The sequence below is a fragment of the Suricata suricatta genome, chromosome X (assembly GCF_006229205.1).
Source record: "Suricata suricatta isolate VVHF042 chromosome X, meerkat_22Aug2017_6uvM2_HiC, whole genome shotgun sequence".
NCBI classification, from domain to species: Eukaryota; Metazoa; Chordata; class Mammalia; order Carnivora; family Herpestidae; genus Suricata; species Suricata suricatta.
This window is the reverse complement of record NC_043717.1, coordinates 91832869-91854809: the sequence shown is the minus strand read 5'-3', so window position 1 is coordinate 91854809 and position 21941 is coordinate 91832869. Positions and strand designations below refer to the sequence as shown.

Here is a 21941-nt window from a genome sequence, read left to right as displayed (position 1 = left end):
GCCATCTTCCTCTGGGGCCCCTTCAGCTTTCCTGCTTTCTGCCAAGGAGCTTCAAGGGCTGAGGCTTGAGTGCGCCCATCTTCCAGACCATGTAGAGCCATAAGAAGTGACAATTTCCAGCCATCTCCCTCCAAGAGCCTCCTAGTTGTGGGACCAGGTCAAGGGTGGGAGCTTTTATGGTTGGTGAGGTAGGTCAGAGGAGAGGGTAAGGAGGAGATAGAATGGGAGACTGGAGTTCAAGTCGATGCCTTAAGCAGGGCAATTTGGCTTTGGAGAGAAGGGGAGCCTGAGCTTTTCCCCAGCACCCCAGCACTGGCTGCCTTTGCACCTACTGTGTCAGCCCTACTCCCCCCATCCAGCCCTTCCCCTGATTCATATCTTCCTGGTCTCCCCTACCAGGAGCCATAGGCTCGACCTCCTTAAGAAGTCCCCCAAACTCTCCAGTCACCCCAAGTGCACGATAATGCATTTGGCCCGGGATCCTGTGGTGTCTGGCATATATCTCCCGAATTGTATCCTCTGGGCATCTCCTGGCCTCACCCACGCGCTCCGCCCGCTCTCCTGCCAGGTCCGCACACAGCAGACGCTCAATAACCTGGGGTGCAAGTGTCTAGGCCAAAGGCGTCAAGCAAGTAGTGTGTGCAGGCCGCGAGGGGCCTGAACGTAGCCACCCCCAGGGTCCCCTGGGAATTGATTTCTCCCCCGGGCATTGTGTGTGGGGGGCGGCTCTGGCCAGGAAGGGCCGGAACAGGAATATGAGAACCCCGCACCCGCCACGCGCGAGCGGACTTGGGGTCTCTGGCCGAGGCAGGGGCAGGCAACGCGGGCTCTTGCAGGAGCCCTGCTTTCGCGGTCCCCGGGGGCGAGCGAGCCGCGAGGGGAAGGAGAGGCCGAGCGGGCCCCTGGCACGGCTCCCCCTGCCGTGCTGGCGACCGCGGCGGGCCCGGGGTGGAGGGGCGCTGTTTCCACCAAGACGCCTCGTCCCTCCCTCGCTCCCTCACCCACCCCGCCCGCCCGCGGTCCCTCCCGTCGGTCCCTCCCTCCGGCTCTTCCCTCCCTCCCGCCCAGCCTCCTTCGCGCCCGCCCCAGCCGCCGCCTGCGGGGACGTGTGTGTCTCTAGTGCAATTTCCCCTTTCGCTCGGGTGTTTCAGTGCAGGGCTCCGCCGGCTCGCGCCCCCCTCCCCGGGCGCCCCCGCCGCCCCCTCCCTCGGCCTGGCCTTCCCCGGCGGCCACCTAGCTCCCCCCGCACTCCACCCCACCCCCCCGGAGTCGTTTTATCAGGGGCGCCGCCGTCTCACCTGGTATTTGCATCTCGCCCTCCAACTTGCCATTGGCGGCGCGACGTGTGGGAGAGCCCTGTGCCTCGCCCGCCCGGACCAGCCTGCCCCGGCGCCGAGGTGAGTCACGGGCGCTGGGCCGCGGGGGCAGGCGGGCAGAGAGGAAAGAGGGAGGGAAAGAGGGAGGGGGACGGTGGCCCCAGCGGCCGCGGGGACCGACCGGGCGCCGCGCTCAACTTCCACTTCTCCTTTCGCCGGCGCCGAGGTCCCGGCGCCACCAGCCCGGCCCGGTTTCCGAAGGGAGAAGGCGAGCTGGCGGGGTTGGGGACCCTCCTCTGGGCCCCCGGAGCGGGGAGGGGACCGCAACCACGGATCCCAGCCCGGCGACCGAGCCCACTCGGCATCAGGTACGTCGATGGCGCCGGTTCTTCGAGCCATTGGGAACCTCGAAAAGTTTGCCCGAGGGCGGGAACAGGGGCGCTGGGGCCCCTGCGTGTAGCGTTGGGGACCCAAGGAATGGTGGGAGAGCCGCGGCGTGTTGAGTCCCGCCCTTGCCTCGCCCCGCCGCGTGTGTGTTGGGGAACCTGGGCTTCTGGGCCGGGGTTAGAAACGGAATCGAATTCCCCAGTCAGGGCGGGGGGCCAGTTTTCCCGCGACCCGGGCAGCCCGGGTTCCCTGACGAGGCCGATCGCGACAGCAGCCCCTCAAAAGCTTGGGGCTCGAGGGCGGGAGGTCAGACCGCACAGCGGCGAGGTTGCCAGATTGATCGGGCGGCCCCTGGGGCCTCAGGGGCCAGGCGCTTTAGAGTAAGACACACACACACACACACACACACACACACACACACACACTAATGTGACGCGTGCGCGCACACACACACACACATACACACCTATAAGTTGAATAATTGGCTCGCCAAAATAGAGACCTCTTTGGCAGGGGCCAGAGTTTCCGTGTGAGCAAGCCGCCAGCCCTCCCGCTCCCGCGTTCCCGCTCTCCTGGCTTCGCCCGCCTCTTGGTTCCTTCCTCTGCTGCCCGCAAGGGTTTTGAGCAGATACACGCGTGAGGTGCCATGCGGGCAAGCTCCTTACTTTGGGGAACTAATGAGGCGGTAGCCGCTGTATGAATTTCTCATCCCTCTACGGCACCCTAACTCTGCTGCCCTTTCCTCATGACTGCGTGTAGCCAGGGACATGGCCTTCCTCATCAGTCACCTCCTGACCCCTTGGTACTTCAGCTCAGCCAGGTTATCCCTGGCTGCCCCCACCCAACACCCCAGCCATGGGATTTGATGGCAGTTTGAGTCCTGCCCCTCATCCCTGTACCCCAGATAGAGGCCTGTCTGGTCCTGCAGCTTCTTCTGGTTAATGTTTGACAGTTCATTGTGGCTAATCATTTTAATTAGCTCTTAAAGTGGGGAGGAACAGTTAACCTTGGACTTCTCGATTTTGGCCTGGTGGGGCCTCAAATGGGAGGAGTGCTAGGGAGGTGGGGAGGTAGGAGCGGAAGTGAGGTCACCACCCCAGGGCCTGAGCCACCCCTGCTTGGCCCCAACAGCTGGTGGGCACGCCCATCAGGCACTCACCCCCTGCAAGCTGACCCCTGGCCTGAGTGCCAGTTTGGAGGGGTTTGAAGGGAACAGATCTAGCTCTCCCCTTTGGGGAGACAGGACATTTTGGCACTAAAAATGTCTAGGGAACACGTATGCCCAGCAAGAATGCAAATCCCTCCACACAGTTACGTGGTTATAGCAGTTAGTTACATGGTTATAAGGCGCTTTCTCAACCATTGATTCAGTGGACCCAGAGCAGGAACAGCTTAGTGGGGGAGCAGTCTTGAGTTAAATGAAGAACTTAACTATCTTGGAGGACTTGTGTGGGGAAGAGGGTGCCTTGCATGTGGGTTATTTCTGGGGCTGGGTTTGGTTCAAAGCCTGGGATGTTTTAGTGGGGGGGGGTGTTGAGCAGGCTCCACGTTGCCACCCTCACCCAGCCTCTAGCTGTGAGCCGAAGGAGTGGCTTGTTTGCAACTATGTCTGGCATTCCTCCCACTGCTACACTCTACACTGTTTGCTCGGTGTTTGCTCAGGAACTGGCGCCCACCCCTGGACAAGCTGGGGGCCTGAAATCCGCTCTCCCCCTGCCTAGTGCTAAGTGGTGGCGCAGTGGCTTCTGTCTTCTCTTATATTGGGATCTAAAAACTAGGTTGCTATGGTCTGTCATTCATAGGCCTGATTGATAGAATATCCAATATGCCCCTAGCCTGCAAAATGCAGGGCTTTTGTCTCTGAAGAGGCCCAGCCAGGCGCAGGCTGAGAGAATTGCTTTCCCAGGGAAATCCCTGCTCCTAAGCTTGGCCTTGGGCCTTGCCACTCCCCATCCCCCCTCAACTTTCTCATTTTATCTAACATCCCTAGAGCCAGACTGTCTGGGTCTAACACCCAGCTTTGGGGGCGCCTGGGTGTCTCCGTTGGTTAAGCATCTGACTTAAGCTCAGGTCGTGATCTCGTGGTTCATGAGTTAGAGCCCTTTGGTGGACTGTGTTCTGCACTGGTGGTGCGGAGCCTGTTTGGGATTTTCTCTCTGCCCCTTCTCCACTTGCACGCGCTCTCTCTCAAAATAAATAAATAAACTTAAAAAAATAATAAAACCCAGCTTTGTTATTTACTAGCTATGTGATCCCAGTCAATTGTATGCCTCTGTTTCCTCACCTGTCAAATGAGCCCTACTTCATAAGGATGCTCTGAAGATCAAGTACACCAATACACATAAGCTGCTTATTAGAACAGTGTATGACACATAGTGAGCACGAACTGGCATTATGGTATTTTCTGATACAGTGCCTAAAACTGAGACTCTACTCAGTAAACATTCGCAGAGAGCCAGTCATGGTAGCAGGCATCAGTGAAGGGGCAGTGAGGAAAATATGGAGGCAAAGAAGACATGCCTTCCAGGATTGTGTATCCCTTCTTTTGCAGGCCAGAGTTGGGGTGTGGGGTGTGAGAGGGAGCCAGGGAGAGTGGCTAGGTCATCTATATAAATAAGAATAATTCAAAGCCAGGCTCAAATACTTGAGCTAGTGTGAGGAGCCAAGCACCCCAGACTTGGAGGCTTCTCTTTGCCTGGGGACCCTGGCTGGGTTCTGGTCTGGACACACCCCCTGAATTGCCTTGGGATTTGGATGAATGATGGAGAAAGGGAGTCCTGCTTCCTTCAGGGCTGCAGGTGGCAAGCATTCCGTGGCATGATTTGTTGGGTTCCAGGACAGGATGCCATTACTTAGGGCCACCCCCAAACGCCCCTCTAGCCCTCTGCCATGCCACCCCCATCTCCCAGAGATCTCCTGCTGAGCTGGGAAGGGCCTCCAGCAGCCTTCTCTCCTCAAGCTTGGGCCTGACCCCAACCTGGGCTTGGTTATCTCTCCAGGATTTCTAAGTTGCAAAGAGGTTTCTGGCTTCCCTGCCAATTTATTCCCTTTGTGGTTCTCACACTGAAAACTAGTTCTGCAGGGGAGAAAGGAAACTCATCCGAGGTACCCAGAATCCCATGGGCACTTTCCTAGAGGTCAGAGGCTTTTCTCATCAACACCAACCTGCCTGCAAATCTCTGGCTGCTGAGCCTTGCATGACCTGTAATAGTGGCCGCGCCAGTAATGCCCTATAGCTCAGGCCCCAGCGCTGGTTGCCAAGGAACTGCTGGTCGGGGTGCTTGTGAGGGTTCTGACCTCATAGGGACTGCCGAGTTTCAATTCAACAGCCATTTATTAGCACCTACTGTGTGCTCAACCTGCACTAGGCAGCAGAGGAGGTGGTGGTGTAAAGATGACTAAGACACTGAAACGATCAGCGGCGAGGACAAGCAGCCTGGCCAGTGGCTGGTCAGGTGCTAATTGTGCTCCTCAGAACAGGGGCAAGAGGCAGCCTGAGGTCTGAGGTTGGAAGCTGGAGGAGGGAGGGAAGGCTTTGTGACGGCTGAGGCTCACAGTGAGCTAGACCTTGAAGGGGGGGGGCAGCGTGAGGGAGATTTGGCTGAGCAGAAAAGGGAGAAAATTCGCCTTTCTCTGTCTTCACTGGCCACAGACTGACCTTCGAAGTCTGGATAATTGTTTGGTAAATGCATGTCACATAAAAGACCAGGTCAGGGAGTGTGGGTGGCTCAGAGCAAACCCCGATCTTCCCTCCAGGAGATAGAAAGTGGCCGGCCCAGACCTGGAGCCCAGGGTGTGTTGATAAGACACAAAGGGTAGGCCGCCTTCCTTGTCACACAACCTGAGGGGATTTCATTTTGAGCTACCCCCCCACCAACACACACACACACACACACACACACACACACACACACACACGCCCTGGGGAAAAGAGGGAAAGAGGTAGAAGGTATCAAAGGCACAGGAATATTGACACACCAGTGGTGTTCACAGCAGGCTTGGCCTGGTTGGGTCCCACCTTTCCCTGGAGCTCTGGGATTGCTCTGGAAGCCTGGAGTTTCAGGTGGAGGACAAAGATTTTCATTTCCAGCCAGCTTGGGAACCGAAGAGTCTAGAGAGTCCCACAGGTTTCTGCCCAGACCACGCAGGCAAGGACTAGCCATATATTTGTTTTGCTGCCACTGTGTCTCCCATTGCTAAGTGTAGAGGGGAACTTGGCTCTTGTTGGCTTTAACTGGAGAAAAATACCCAGACACACATATCCCCCTCCCCCCCATCATTCTCTCTCTCTCACCGCCCTGTTTCCCTGCCCCCTCCCCAGCACATTGCAACACCACAGGGACACACCAGAGTGCCCTGATTTCTTGGCTGGGAAGTCATATCTTAAGGTGAGTTTCTCGGCAGATACCCCAGCCTTCTATTGGAGGAGAAGGAGGCTCAGGGAAAGGTGTTTCATGCAGGAGGGTCTGCAAGGGAAAGTGCTGGAATGTTTCTTAAACCAACAAGAAGAAAGAGGTTAAGCAGCCTGCCTGGGTGGAGCCAGCTTTGCCTTAGGTTCCCATCTTCTTGATGGACCATTTTATTGTCCCAGTGCTGGCACTTCCTGCTTCTCAGTCCACCTGCCCTTCCAGAAACTTCCTTTCTTCTTCCAGGCTAACCCAATATCTTTCTAGTGAAGCGTGTTGTCTAGAAGGCGGAAGAGTACAGGTTCTCTGCGTCCATATTCCAGACCTGCCACTTACTAACTGTGTAAGTTTGGGCTGGTCACTTAACCACTCGGGGTCCGGTGCCCACCTGCCAGGATTGGAATGGGGATTAAATGAGATAACGCATGTGAAGCGCTCAGCATGGTGCCTGGCATATAGTTACTGCCCCATAGGCATTAGCTGCTACTATTCCTGTGGCTGCCGCTGTCATTGTTGTTGTCACTTACCGCTTTACACACCCTTGACTTTGCCGACTCCAGGGATCCACCGCTTCTCCGGAAGCACTGGCAGGGCCTGCCATACCCATTCTTAAAACTGAGACGGAGATTTCCCATATCTTTCTGCTAACCCTTTACTGGCTCTGCCATCACACTGGAGAATGAGGGGGTACGGAAGAAGACGCGTGTGTGCAACATATAGTGTTTCTGAGTGGCAGGCGTGGTGCTGTGAAGAGCGAAAAGCAGGTCTTCAGGGTCTTTGTCTTGATTCACATTGCTGTCTTTATCTCTTTGCCACTTTCATCTTCAGTATTATTTGCTGCAGGAATGAGAGTAAGTTAGTTCCTCTGACAGAAGGCCTCATGTTCCATCGCTGGCAAGTATTTAGCAACCAACAGTTTGTTGTTATTACCCTGCTGAGTGTAGAATTCTGGGAGCCAACTGGCCAACCGCTGCTCACTTTCTCCCTCCTTTTACTAGAATTAGATGATGCATACATTCAGGGTCAATGCCCAGAGGCTTTGGGTTGGAGCTGGAGCACTGTCCTTGCCCAGAAGAGTTCCCAGGGGACTGGGTACCATCCACCTTCCAGAGGCCTCCCAGAAAGTACCTTGGAGGCTCCGTCTGCCATTAAGTGGATCCTGTTTGCCCAGGATAAATCAGACCACCCATGGACAACTCCTGAGCCACTTCGCTCAGTGCCTTTGTCTCCACCCCTCAGGTTAGAACTGCTGGGCCTTGGGGGATGGGAGAGCGGGCAATTAGTCTTAACCTCCCCAAATTCCTGATGACCTGATAGCAAGGAGGTACTTAGACATAGATTTAGGAGATAACCAGTCTTTTTTTCCCATGTTGCCCCCAGAGGATAAAAGAGATTAGTTCAGCTCTGTTGATTCTGTGAGAATCCATGCCCAGAAAACACCTGTCTGTTACATTAGGTGACCACTTTCTTGGCACCACGCTGATCCTAAAAAAGAACATCACAGCAAACCTAACCCCCTCCTCTGAAGGATCTAAACCCAATTCTAGAACTTGAGTAATACGCACGCACTTAGCCCCATAGTGGGCTACTTGCATATTGTAATATGGTTGCCATTGTAATGATAATTAGCACCTCTATTGTTACATCATTATCTTTTCTTTTTAGTGATTAAAGAGCAATTCAAGACTGTGCGCCAGAAAGAGACTAATCTCAGCAAGTTTGATGGTTGCAATACAATATTGTTACCTATACTCACTATACCATGCATTAGAGTTCCGGAGCTTATTTATGACTCATTGTAACAGTTTGCATCTTCTAGAGTTCTATATAAATGGAATCATGTAGCATGTTCTCTCTTTTTGTATGGCTTCTTTCACTCAGCATATCTGACATACATCCATGTTGTTATATACATAAGTATTTCATTACTTTTTATTGCTAAGTAGCGTCACATTGTAAGGACATACCAAACATTGTTTATTCATTGGTCAACAGACATTTGGTGGCTTCCCTCACCAAATGTTAGACTATTACAAACAAAGCTTCTGTGAACATTTGTGTACAAATCTTTGTATGGCTATATATGTCCTTCTGCCTTGGTTGAATACCTAGGACTGGAATGGCTGGATCATGCAATAATTGTAGGTTCAACTTCTTAAGAAACTGTCACAGTTTTCCAAAGTGGTTGTACCATTTTCCATGCCAACCAGCAGTGTATGAGTTCTGGCTGCCCCACATCCTCGCCGACACTCAGCGGGTCTTTTTAGTTTTAGCCATTCTAATAGATGCGCGGTGGTACCTCATTGTGGTTTTAATTTGTATTTCTCTAATGATGGATGATGCTGAACATCTTGTTATGTACTTATTTGTCACCAATATATCTTCTTTGGTGAGGTATCTGTTTGAGTCTTTTGCCCATTTGAAAATTGATTTGTTTTTCTTGTTGAGTTTTGCGAGTTCTTTTTTTTTTTAATTTTTAATGTTTTATTTATTTTTGAGAGAGATAGATAGTGTGAGCAGGGAAGGTCAAAGAGAGATGGAGACACAGAATCCAATGACAGGCTCCAGGCTCTGGGATAGCTGTCAGCACAGAGCCTGACGCAGGGCTCGAACCCACGCACTGCGAGGTCATGACCTGAGCCAGAGCCGGATGCTCAACCGAATGAGCCACCCAGGTGCCCCGAGAGTTCTTTATACATTTTGGATACAAGACCTTTATCAGATGATGTGTGCTTGGTAAAGATTTTCCCGAGTCTCTGGCTTGCCTTTTCATTGTCTTCATAGTATCTTTTGAAGAGCAGATTTTTTTTTTAATTTTTATCAAAGCTTTTTAAAAGTTTATTTATTTTTGAAGGAGAGAGATACAGAGTGTGAGCAGGGAGGGGCAGAAAGAGAGGAAGGCACAGAATCCAAAGCAGGCTCCAGGCTCTGAGCTGTCAGCACAGAGCCTGACGCAGGCCTCAAACTCACAAACCGCGAGATCATGACCTGAGCCAAAGTCGGATACTTAACAGTCTGAGCCACCCAAGTGTCCCAAGAGCAGAGGTGTTAATACCAATGAAGTCCTACTTATCAATTTTTACTTTTATGGATCATGCAATTGGTGTTTTATCCAAGAACTCTTTACCTAGCTGTAGGTCACATATTTTGTCTTATGTTTTATTTTATAATTTTTATAGTTTTAGGTTTTACATTTTGGTCTTTTGATCCATTTTGAATGAATTTTTCTATGTGGCAAGAGGTATGAATCCAAATTCATTTTTTCTCAGGCATTTCGGTGGCTCAGTCGGTTAAGTGACTGACTTTAGCTCAGGTCATGATCTCATGGTTCATGAGTTCCAGCCCCACATCAGGCTCTGTGCTGACAGCTCAGAGCCTGGAGCCTGATTCAGATTCTGTGTATCCCTCTCTGTCTGCCCTGCCCCACTTGTGCTCTCTTTTCTCTCAAAGATAAGCAAACATTAAAAAAAAAACAAATTCATTTTTTCTCTATTTACATATGGATATCCAATCACTCTAGTACCATTTGTTGAAAAAGCTATTGTTAGGCTACTGCAGCTGTCCTGGTATGTGTAGGCCTATTTCTGGACTCTATTCTGTCCCACTGATTGATCTATTTGTTTATCTTTACACCAATGGCAGTTTTTTTAATTAATGTAACTTTGTAATCATTCTTGACATCAGGCAGTGTTAGCCCTCCAACTTTGTTCTTTTTCAAAGTTGTGTTTGCTTATTTTAATTATTTTGCAATTCCATCTGAAGTTTAGAATGAGATTGCCAATATCATTTTCTTTTAACACTTGAATTTACCCTATTTACAGTAATTGTTATAAAAGATATGTTTGGTTGTGCTTTTGTGATCTTATTTTATAACCATGGATGACTCTGATGTAACTGTCATTTTAGAAGATGCTTAGGGGCACCTGGGTGGTTCAGTTGGTTCAGTGTCCAACTCTTCATTTTGGCTCAGGTCATGGTCTCATGGCTCGTGAGTTCAAGCCCCATGTTGGGCTCTGCACTGACAGTACAGGGCCTCCTTGGGATTGTCTCTCTCTGCCTCTCTCTCTCTCTTTCTCAAAATAAATAAATACATTTAAAGAAAGAAGATACTTACTTAATCTTTTCACTGATATTCTTCAACTAAAGAGTTGCATAAGTTTACAAACTTATGCATTTGCAAAATAGGACTATTTATTATTTGCCCTTCATTTACAGACCATTTTTGGTGACTGGGCTCATGATTATGTGCTACATACATCATTTTGTAGGTGCCAATCATATGCCTTCTCAACCTTTCCTGTCTGGACAACATAAGGCCTCTTCTGAAAAACCATGTCTTTGGGGCGCCTGGGTGGCTCAGTTGGTTGAACATCCAAATTCAGCTCAGGTCATGATCTGAAAGTTAGTGAGTTCAAGCTCCACATTGGGCTTGCTGCTATCAGCATGGAGCTTGCTTCGATCCTCTGTCCCCTTTTCTCTCTGCCTGTCACCCCCCTCTCTCAAAAAATAAACATTTTTTTAAGAAAAGCTTGTCTTCATATAGTTATCCTCACTCCCCATTCTTCTAATCATTTTAGGTCTTAGACCTGATCCAGAATCATGAAATCTTTCCAGAGGGTCCAGTGATCAGATCAGCACCCAATATGCCCAGGGTGGAAATACTGTGGTTTTGTACAAAGAGAGAATGTTTTGATGATGACCTGATTGATCATCAACCGCCTTCTTGATGCAGCTTGGAATGAATGACTCTAGCTAGTATGTGTTTCTCTACACAGAGTCATGGAGCAAGAGAGGACAAGTAATGTTTGAGGCTATAGACCTTTGTCCCCCAACTCTGTCCCTATTGCCACCCCTAGATTGTGGCTCTCAGATCAGTCAGGACCTGGGATCTCTATTTTAGAGATCTCACTTGCACAGAGACTTCACATGAACTTAATTCATGAACACCCAGACCTGTGTTAGAATCAGGAGAAGATGAGCTAGGCCTTGGTCCCATGGATTGGACTCCTTACTGGGGAAACAAGATACACACATGAAATAATTAAAGAGCAGTTCAAGCTTGTGTGGCATTAAGAGGTCTTGAGGTTGAATTTGGACTATGAGCATTTAGAAAAGGATGTCCATAGGTGTGCACTCTAGTTATCAGGGTATCACCAGCTCCATGGGTTTGGGGAGCTTGGTTGGGACCTTGCTGGATGGGCACTATTTGATTAACCAAAACAGAGCAGCAAGGGTATGGCAAGCCTGAGAAACTCCGTGAATGAGCCTGGAATGTTCCCTCAGGGGACCATGAGGAGACCACTGGGCTTGAAGCCCAGGCTTGAGTTGGGAAATCATGGGAAACAAGGCTGAGTAGGTAGGGTGGGGTCAGACTGTGAAGGACCTTTGGAAACCAAGCAGATGAGTTTGGACTGTAAAGCTCTGCCGAGTACAGCTAGTATGGCCACAGCCATAGATCTAAATGTGTGCCCTGGAGTAGGAGCTGGCGCCAGCTCAAAGGCTGAGGGAGGAGCTAGGCAGGGGCAGAGCCATGACTGGCTCCCAGTCAAGTGTGCTTTCTGCTGCACCAGGCCTGGTTGTCAGTGTTTCCAAGGCTTTCGCATCCACTCCGTACAGCTTTCTCACCACTACAGGCATGGGGAGTAGATAGTGAAGTCCACATCGTTCCATGGCTAATAGTGTGAGAGGAGGCAGCCCCACTGAGAAATACCCGCCTGGCTCACCTGCCCACATGCTGGTCTGCGCCCTACTATTGGCCCAGAGCCACTCTTTAGGTTAGGGTAGGGTAGCTCCACATGGCCTTTTAAACTGAAATGTGTTAAGGGGAGAGGTGACACATTAAGCTAATGTCACCCACTAACACATTGACATTAAGTGGTTTGTGATTTTTCAGAGTGGTGGGGGAAGTCATTCCTCGGGAGATGGGATGGTGGCTTATGGAGTCCTGACTGCTACTGCAGTCAGTCAGAAGAGCACTGGGCAGCACGAGATCTGTAGTGCAGAGCTGGCCAGAAGGCCCAGGTCTGTGAGAGCCACGTGACTTGGCATGCCTGTGCTTACGTAGCCCCTTAATGGCAAAATTGCCTTAGCAGAGTCTTTTTAAACTTTCCCACCCAAGCGCCCCAAACTACTGAATTCTATCCCAGGACCTAGAAGTACACAGTCTCATAAATTTCTTTCAAGTATGGCATTTTATCTTAAGTGAGAATGTTGCAATCTACTGCCTGAATCTTTTTATTTTTTTATTGTTTATTTATTTACTTTTGAGAAAGAGAGAGAGAGAGAGAGAGCAAATGAGGGAGAGGCAGAGAGAGAGGTAGAGAGAAAATCCCAAGCAGGCTCCACAGGCTCTGCGCTGTTAGTACAGAGCCAGACGCGGGGTTCCAACTGATTAACCGGGAGATTATGACCTGACGGAAACCAAGAGCCGGACGCTTAACCCACTGAGCCACCCAGACGCCTCTGCCTAAATATATTTGAGTTGATTTATCAGCAAACAATACGAAAGCTCCTGAAAGATGAGCTGGGTTTGGACTGTGGCTTTGATTCCTGCTGTGGGACTTGGTCAGCTTTAGCAAGCACGGCCTGTCCCTGTGAGACCTGCGTATGGACAGGTCAGAACTTGAACTTTCAGGATCTTATCCCAATGTCCTAAAAGGCATATCCATCACCTGCAGCTTCTTCATTTGCTTGCTGTCCCCATCCCTGTCCTCCTCCTTGGTTCAAACTTATTTGATGGAAAAATCCAAGCCCTTATGTTCCCAGGGAAAGCTGTTGAACTTATTCAGTGGTTAGTTAGCTCTGGCCTTATCTTAGCCTTTGGTGGGTGAGCGGATCCCAGAGTAGGATGGAGATGCACAGGGCTTATGAAACTCTGATGTCGGCATGGATTGGCTAAGGCCGTGCCTACAGATTCTGCAGCCTTCCCTTATCCACCAGGTTCATCCCGAGACCCTTCATTCTGTCCCACCTTTAGCTTGGAGTGTTTACAGTTCTCCTCAGTTAGAAAAAAAGAAAACATGCCTGTACTCTTGGAGCCTAGTGCTGCCCGTGCTCATCTCTTCTTGGCTGAGAACAGAAGAGCCGTCAAGGCCTCCGGGCCAAAGTTATCCTTCTCAGTGACCCAAGCACCTCATTCCTGTCCCCATAGCCTGCAGATAGAGATGATGACAATACACAAAGAATGCATGCCCTCCCCCAGCTTGGGCAAGGTGGATAAAGCACTATGAATATTCAGGTTTCACTCTAGCAGGCAGCAAGCCTCATCCACACCCCCTGCCTGCCAGGGGTGCCAGGGGGTACCAAACTCGTGTGCCTGTAGTGGCAAAACCACGTCAGGTAGGGCCCTGGGCAGACTGTCTGGGCTGGGCGGGGCGGGGCAGCCAGCTGGGTGAGGCCCAGATTCTCCAGGCTGATAAGACAGCCTGTAAACACCCAGCAAGGGGAGGGGGCAGAGGGCAGGCGACCAGATGGCAGGAGAAGGGGGGAACCGGAGCCCAGGCCTAGCTGCAGGAAGTGGGGCTTGATGTGGAAACATCCTGTCCAGCGGGGGCTAGACCGGTGGCCATCAGCAATCACTCCCTCCACCAAGGAGGCAAGCTCAGCACAAGGGGGGGCTGCCTGGGCACCAGGCCAAGGACATGATCATTGGGTCTCTAGTATGGCTTATTCTCCCACCTAACACTGCTGGGGGGGCGGAAATCAGGACCAACCTACCCACAACCCCATGGAGAAACTCAGCAGTGGAATTGTCTGAGAGAATCTCACTCTCACAAGAAAGTCTTGGTTATCACCATCAGTGAGGAGCATCACTTGGAACACGTAATTGTGTCCAAGACCTCCTGCAGTCCTCGGAGAAGAAGCCATTCTATTTCATCTAGCAGTACTTTATAATTAGAACCTCAGAGGGCCAGGGGCGCCTGGGTTGCTCAGCTGGATAACTGTCCAACTTCAGCTCAGGTCATGATCTCATGGTTTGTGAGGTCAAGACCTACTTCGGGCTCTGTGCTGACAGCTCAGAGCCTGGAGCCTGCTTCCGATACTGTGTCTCCCTCTCTCTCTCTCTCTCTCTCTCTGTCCCTCCCTATTTGTGTTCTTTCTCTCTCTCTCTCTCAAAAATAAATAAACATTAAGAAAAAAAGAACCTGGGAGGGTCACAGCTGGTAGAACCTTTCGCAAGGGATCACCAGACTCATTCACTTCACTTCACAGATGGGGACAATGGGTTCCAGAGAGGGGCAGGCACTTGGTGACCCTCATGGCAGACCTAAATGAAAGCCCGTGGTCTACAGCATTTTCTACTGCTTACCTTATTGCTTGCGGTCCAGTCACCAGCCCTCACGCACGAGGCTGGCCCTGCCTTGCACGCTCACTGAACCTTGGCATTTATCCTTGCTTAGGTTTGTGAGAATGCTGATAGAAGGTAAGAGCCTCAAAATCGGAAATCAGAAGACCTGGAGTCTGGCCTGAGCTGCTCTGTCAACTTGCACATGGTCTTGAGTGAGCTGCTGCCCCTCTCTGGGCCTCATTTTTGTTTGCTTGTTTGTTTTAGATAATAGTTCCATTTGATTTAGTTCAATGCCATACAGTTACTCAACTATAGGCTCAAAGCATATAGTTCAGTGGCTTTTGGTATATTCACAGAGTTGTATCCATCACCACAGTCCATTACAGAAGATTTTCATCATCCTGTAAAGAGACTATACCCATTAGCAATCATTCCCCATTTGCTGCCAACCTCTGGGCCTCAGTTATGGAGAGATATTTGTTATAGATGTATTTTGGGGAGAGAAGCCCAGCAATATTGTTTAGACATATGGGCTAACCTAGCTAACTGGGAACTTAGAGATGAAGAGACCGTACCAGGGGCACCTGGGTGGCTATCAGTTGAACATCTATCTGAGTCTTGATTTCGGCTCAGGGAATGATCCCAGTGTTATGGAATTGAGCCCCGCATCAGGCTCAGTGCTGGCAGTCCAGAGCCTGCCTGGGATTCTCTGTCTCCCTTCTCTCTCTGCCCCTCCCCTGCTCATTCTCTCATTCTCTCTCTCAAATAAAATTAAAAAAAAAAAGAACAGACCCAACCATAGAAAAGAATAGGGTGGGCCTGGTGTTAAGTCCCTGGCCACGGGCCTGCCATCTATAATGTGTTCAGGGCTGACCTTCCATAAATGTTTGGATAAATGTGTGAATGAATCAACACCCTGAGATAAGAACCCAGACTTTCATTATGTGTAAGCTGAGAGCAAGTGTACATTTATGGGGCAGGGACCATACCATGACCACTCCAGGTCTGGATCCAGGAACTCTCTGAAAACTAGGTCCCTCGAGGTATAGAAATAGAGTCAGCCTCCTTCAACAACAGAGCTGGAAGCCTCCTACTCCATGTACCCTTCCTACAGAGCTGGCCACAGGGACTTGACACGATTTTGGTGCACACTTGGCCCAGAAAGTTAGGATTCACTTATTAGATGGAGCTTTGCTTGAGATTGAGACCTTTAGGGGGAAAGGTCACAGACCTGGGAAGCTTTTTGTTGAAGGGGCATCACAGAGGTTCTGAACATTCAAAGTTGGGTATTGTGAGCAGGCCTTGAGCTAGGGATCTGAGCAAATGGTCACCAACCTGAGGCAGTGGGAAAGGCACAGTCTTTGAGATCAAGGGCACACAAGCCTGGGTTTGAGTTCTGCCTGTCTTCTTTTTTTATCTGCTTAGGAAAACCACTTTATTTTGTGTAGAAGTATGGGCACATGTCTAGTCTCAGAAATTCTGGAGTTGTTTCTTGGTGCTGACAGCCTTGCTGACCTTAAGCATTTGGAGCACACAGCCTTACTCAAGGACTGTCGCGCACCCACTGTGACACTATCACCAGTCTGGAGGTCCCTGAAACGGGACAGGTTTATAGACATGTTCTTGTGGCATTTCTCAAAGCAGTTGTACTTTCGGAGGTAGTGGAAGTAGTGTTGGTGGATGACAGTGGTCCTCTGCATCTTCGTCTTGGTCACCATGCCAGATAGAATTTGCCCTCACAGCCATTACCAATAAAAGGTCACTTCTTGTCCATATACGTACCCTTAATGGCCTCAAGCGTCTTGAAGCCCAGACTGATGTTTTTGTAATATTGTGGGAGCTTCTTCTTGCCAGAGTCTCCAAGCAGGACGCTCTTCCTGTTTTGAAGGATGATCAGCTGTTTTTGATAGGCACCCTCTGTCTCAATGTCCACCATTTTCCCTGGTGTGTGGGAAAAGGTCTGCCTCCATTCTTGACGGGCAGTGTGACCTTGCTTATGTTATCTAGTCTTTTCTGAGCCTCACTTCTGCCGTTTTTAAAATTGAACTATTAAGGGGCACCTGGATGGCTCAGTCAGTTAAGCCTCTGACTTTGGCTCAGGTCATGGTCCTGTGGTTTGTGAATTCCAGCCCCGCTTTAGGCTCAGAACTAACAAAGTGGAGTCTGCTTGGGATTCTCTCTCACGCCCCTTCCCCAACCTCTCTTTCTGCCCCTCTCCCACTTGCTCACGCTCTTTCTCTCTTTCTCAAAATAAAATTTAAAAAGTAAAATAAAATAAAATTGAACTATTAGAATATGATTACTACCAAAAGAGAGTTCACTGAAAACAACGTTCAAAGAATGTAATAGTTGGAAATCAATCTAGGTTCAAACCCCAGCTCTTCCACTGACTAGCTGCTTTGTAAGGATGTTGTAAGAATGAAAAGAGATAGGCTATGTAAAGTCCCTGGCACAACACCAACCCCACAGCTCGTACACAATAAATGTAAATCCCTGCCACCTTCTCTACGCTCCACCCTGTCACCCTGTAAGTTTTACTGTTTGGCCCCTTTCCCCAGATGCAGAGGGAACAGCCTCAAATGATATCAGAGGGCACAGAAGAAAATCTTACCCACGTTTAAACAAGTACCACACCCCTCTGCTCCTCCCCCAACGGGCCCAGTAGTGTGACCACAGTGGCCACACCCACCATCCCAGGCCGGTGCTAGTTCAGATCCATGCCAACCCCGCAAGCGCTTGCCCTGAGTTGGCACTGCTCTCAAGTGCTTCCACCCCCTCCACCCAGTCTAGATGCGCTTTCCAAACACGTGCCACCAGCTTTGAGTCGGGCTTGTAACCAAACCCGGGCCCCGGGTTTGCACTGCAGATGTAGGGAGGGGCTGGCAGAAGCCCAGGTGCTCATCCAGATGCTGTCTCCAAGGCTTCCTTGGCGTCCCCCATGCCAGCTGGGAAATAGTACTCACTCCAAATGCTGGGGGTGGAGAAACAGGCTTGTGTGGGGCCCTATCACTGGGGCACTGGGGCCTATTTTCCCTGGAGTGCGTGGAGGGAGAGGGGACAGGGAAAAGAGAGACTCTGTTCTCTTGACAGGAGGCCTGGCTGGGCAGGGCTATTGGCCAAAGTTGTAAGAGCTGAGGAAAAGTCTTAGAACTGAGAAAGGTGTCAAGATCATCTTCTATCCATTTTCTGTCGCCTCACCCAGTACCATCATGTCTAGGGGTCCCCTTAACTTCTCTCACTGCTGCTCAGATTGGAACAATATTAACACAGGGGGACCAAAGTGATCATATCTATCCACTACTAGCCCTCCATCCCAGGCGCCAAGGCTTCTAGAACCATCATCACGTACTTCTAACTTGTCCTCAGGAGGACTGGCTACTGGGCAGAGGTCCAGGGCCTCTGGCTTCCAGTGCTTCTCTGACCCACTGCCTTGGGAGGGCCTGGCAGAGCTGGTCACACGCCTGCAGGACCCCTCACAGGCACATCACTCCAGTTCTGGGAGCCCCACCTTGCAAGGGCAACTGGGAGGTATTTACAAGTGGAAGTCATCGCAGCAAATCAGTAGCAGGCATGGAGCGCCTGGGTGGCTCAATTGGTTTAGCATCCAACTCTTAATTCAGTTCTGGTCGTGATCCCACCATTCATGAGATCGAGCCCTGCATCGGGCTCTATGCCGACAATGCGGAACTTGCTTGGGATTCTCTCTCTCCCTCTCTCTATGCCCCTCTCCTGCTTGCTCTCTCTCTAAAAAGAAATAAACTTAAAAAAAAGAAAAAAACCAAGTCAGTAGCCGGTATGGAATATGATAGCTTCTTGTTCCATCACCCAGAAAATGCTGCTACCCTTGACCCGTATGTACTGTACTTTGCTCTCCATTGTTGTCTCTGTCCACTGGTGCTAGGGACAAAATCATGCAAAGTTGTGAAGTGGCATTGGTTTCCCTGTCACCTGTCTCTCCTGATTAACCCCTGTTGTCAGCCTGGTTTTCCAGGCTCTTGCTTTAGCACATCCCTTCATCCCAAGCCACCTGAGGCTCAGCCCCAGATGGACATTGACCTGAGCATACAGTCTGCTCTTTTATCCAATCGTCCAAGGCCTGGCTCATTCTGCACCCGCCCCCTCAAGGTGATAGATAGTTAGGTAAAGTGATCCACTCACTCCTACTCATCCACTAACCAGAGCGGATTTTTAGCAACAGCGCCAACCCCCTCCCGGTCCCCATGCCCCCAGCTCTAGCAGGCTGGCAGTGGCGCTGCTGGGGTGTCCCCTGGTGTAGACAGCTGTCTCCTCGGCCTTCCTGTGAGGGATCCTCCCCCTCACCCGCAGGGCCCCTCCTCTCTCTGTACTCTCTGACCTGTGTGGGGCAGGGGCGGGGCCGGGAGGGCCTGCAGGCCCTGAAGGGGAAACTGCTCAAACCCCTGGGACAGGAAGTGGCAGAGAGGGGCTGTTTCCTCTGGCAGAGCAGGGGTGCGGTAAGAGCTGGCCCTATCCCCTGCTTGACTGCTTGTCTGCTGTGGGCCCCGGGAGGCTGGGGAGAGCTGAGAGTCCTTCTTTCCCTGCCTCTGCCCCCACAAAAACTGGATGCTCCTGGCCCACTGGACTGGAGGGGTGGGGGGGCTCCCAGAGGAAGCTATCTCTATTTTGATGGGAGAGGAATTCAGAGAGAAGGGCAGACAGGTCAGCTAGAAGGGAAGGGTGGGGCGGGGCAGGTGAATATGAGGTGAGGGGGGCCCACAGTGGCAGCGGAAAACCACAGCTGGGCAGGGGAACCTTCTGTAAGCTTTTACTCTGAGAGAAAATGATCAAGATTGTGCCTGTGCAAAAATGCACGAATTGGAAGCGCGACAGTTTGCTGACTCTAAATCATAGGACTAGAAAGGGCCTTAGACTTTCCAGTCCAACCCCCTCAATGTGCAGCTGAGGAAATGGGCCCGCAAAGCAGAAGTGACTTGCCCAAGGTCACACCATGAGCAGAGCCAGGGCTAGGACTCTCTCTCTGATGACAACCTGCCAAGTTTGTATTTGGTGTTCCGCACCTCCCTCTTGGTGCCTCTGAGTGCTCTGTGACATTTTTCTCAGAAATGAACTTAATCTGTCACATGAAGGTGGGGAAGTTGCTGCAAAAGTTCAACATGTTCTGCACATGTGTGGCCTCATTGTTATTTGCCAGCCCTGGGTCTCTGGCCACTGTCTGTTCTCACCAGAAGAAAGGGTTGGCCTTATTGAGGATGCCAGGAGACAATGAGGAGGGGAGGAAGAAAGGTCACCTGGGAGTCATAATGACTGGCTGTGTGACCTTGAGCAAGTCATTTCTCTTCCCTCAAGAACTCGGCATCTCCAGTTAGAAGATGGGAGAGATAGATCCATGCTCCTTCAGGTCCCTTTTAACTTTGATATCGTGGGGCTCTGAGTTGCGAAGAGGCTTTGAGTAGTGTAGGTGAGGGGGCAGGAGGAACCCCAGGGGTTCATGGTGACATCAAAGCTGAGGCCGCCCTCCCTGTCTGCCTGCACCCCAATAGGCTATCCTTGCACCTCAGCCTTGCTCCCTGCCCTCTGTGCAGGCGACCCTGGATGGCCCTTTGCTTTTGTTGGCCTGGGAAGTGGCCAGTGAAGGAATGGGGCACTTGGAAGGGGCCACCGGAGGAGGTGGCAAACACAGCCCAGCCCCTCCTGCCTGGAGGAGTCCCAGATCTGAGCAAGGAGCCTCTGCTTTCGTTTCTAGGACACGCGCTGGCAGGGGCTTTGACAAAGAACCCAGCCCCTTCAATTAAAGTGATCTGACTTAATATCCTGTTGGTGCCAAGCCACAGATTGCCCCAGCTTCTAAAAAACCCACTAATAAATTTAATTAGTCTCTGGTCAGTGTTTCTGTGATCCCACCAATGGAAGCAAGCAGGCCTTCCTGGGGGCGGGGGTGGGGTGTGTGCCATCTGAAGCTACATTTCATTCATCACAGGCCACTTTCTGCCACAGGACTGTATCCGGGTTGCCAGCCTCAGGCCAGGCCTGCTCCTTTGGTCACTGAAGGCCTATAGAGGTCCCTCCTGCCAATGCAGGGTGTGTGTGTGTGTGTGTGTGTGTGTGTGTGTGTGTGTAGCAAAATGACCGTCCAGGTTCATTTTTTCCACCTGGGTTTTTTTTTTTTTCAAGATAATCCCAATTTCAAACTGTCCAAGTTGAGTTCATCCTTCTGCCATCTTTCTTGTCCCAATAATTTCATATCTTTTAACATTCTTTCCCACAGGCTCCACAGCTTGGGGTTCCTACAACTACTGTCTTACCCCACACTCAGTCATTTTATTCTCCTGGGGTGGCTCTGGGCTTCACTTGCTGTGTTCCAGCTGCCCCCCCAGACCTCCTTCCGTCCACTCCACTCCTACACTCAGACCAAAAGGACCTATCTAAAGAACTGCTTGCTTTATGCCCTGCCTTGCTCAAGAATCTGCAGAAACTCCCAGTCGCTGAATATATCAAGTTCAAGTCCCAAGACCCGGTGGATCTTGGGCCTGTGCACTTAACCAACTGATTTCCCTGACTCCCCAGCCGGTCCTCCTTCCCCACAGTCAAGCCGATTTCCTCGCTCTCCCATGCGTTTTACGGCTGTGGTTATATCCTCCCGCGCCTTCATCTCACCCCACCACCTCCGTGTCCCTGTCTTCTTGCCCATGGAGGTAAAGATATGCCGAATATTTGATGAGTGGCTATAGCCAAAAGACACCAATCAGACCGGGAAACTGAAAAACATGTTTGGGACTGAACAGAGTTTCAACCACATGAACTCACTGGCCTTTGAGGGTGTCCCCATTTCCCAAAGGAGGAAGGGGACCTGCCTAAACCCCAAGGCAAAGCTGGATCTTCTTCCTGGGAGACACATGCTCTTATGATCTGCAGGGACTTCTGGGGTCCCCTCTTAGGCTGTAACTGGCAGCCCACTGAACTGGGGTTCAGTAACTGCTCTGGACTTGACTTTGCTTTCTTTCCTGTTGTGTGTTCTCCTTGTCATTGGCCTGTCCCTCGCTTCCCAAAAGAGCTTAGTGACTCTCTTGGTGGGGCCCCTTCAGCAGCAGAGAAGAGGGTGTGGTGGCTGCAGGCACCCCCAGGGGGTGCTCTCTTGGCTTTCTCACGAAAGGCCCCTGGGAGGCAGAGCGGCTGGGGAAATAGTTTCAGTCAATAACCCTTCCCCCGACCCTACTCCCCTACTGGGGCTTCTGTAGAGCCTTTCTTGCCGCATAACCACAACTGAAAGGGCTGGGGCAGGGCGAAGGCAGCGAGGACAGGGGCCTGGGAGCGCTGCTCCAACCACAGCAGGCTGCCCCTGCCCAAGGAGCCCCCAACCCCTGCGAGGGGCCAGCCCCTTCAAAGCCAACAACTGGAAGTCTCTAGCCCCACCCTGTCTATGTTCTGGAACCAATGGGGGACTTCCTGGGCCATAATGGGGCCCCAAGCCCTGTTTGCTCTTTGGGAGGTCACCTGAAACTCATCATCTGGGTGAGTGCTTTTTAATTTCCAAAGTGCTTTCCCACCACCATTTTCATTCACCCGAGA

The 21941-nt window shown here is 51.0% G+C and overlaps 1 protein-coding gene and 1 pseudogene across 4 annotated transcripts in view; one reads left to right on the top strand and one right to left on the bottom strand.

Moving 5' to 3' along the window:
• Positions 1-1240: 1240 nt before the first annotated feature.
• Positions 1241-21941, top strand: part of ELF4 (E74 like ETS transcription factor 4) — a 40004-nt gene continuing 19303 nt past the window's right edge. For 2 of the 4 annotated variants that reach the window (XM_029929890.1, XM_029929887.1), the window contains exon 1: positions 1475-1684. The gene's annotated coding sequence lies outside the window, so the exon portion shown is untranslated. Of the gene's footprint in view, positions 1398-1474; positions 1685-14508; positions 14609-21941 lie in introns of those variants that run through there. The other 2 variants (XM_029929889.1, XM_029929888.1) reach the window with 2 other exon arrangements.
• LOC115283612 lies at positions 15867-16332 on the bottom strand (annotated as a pseudogene).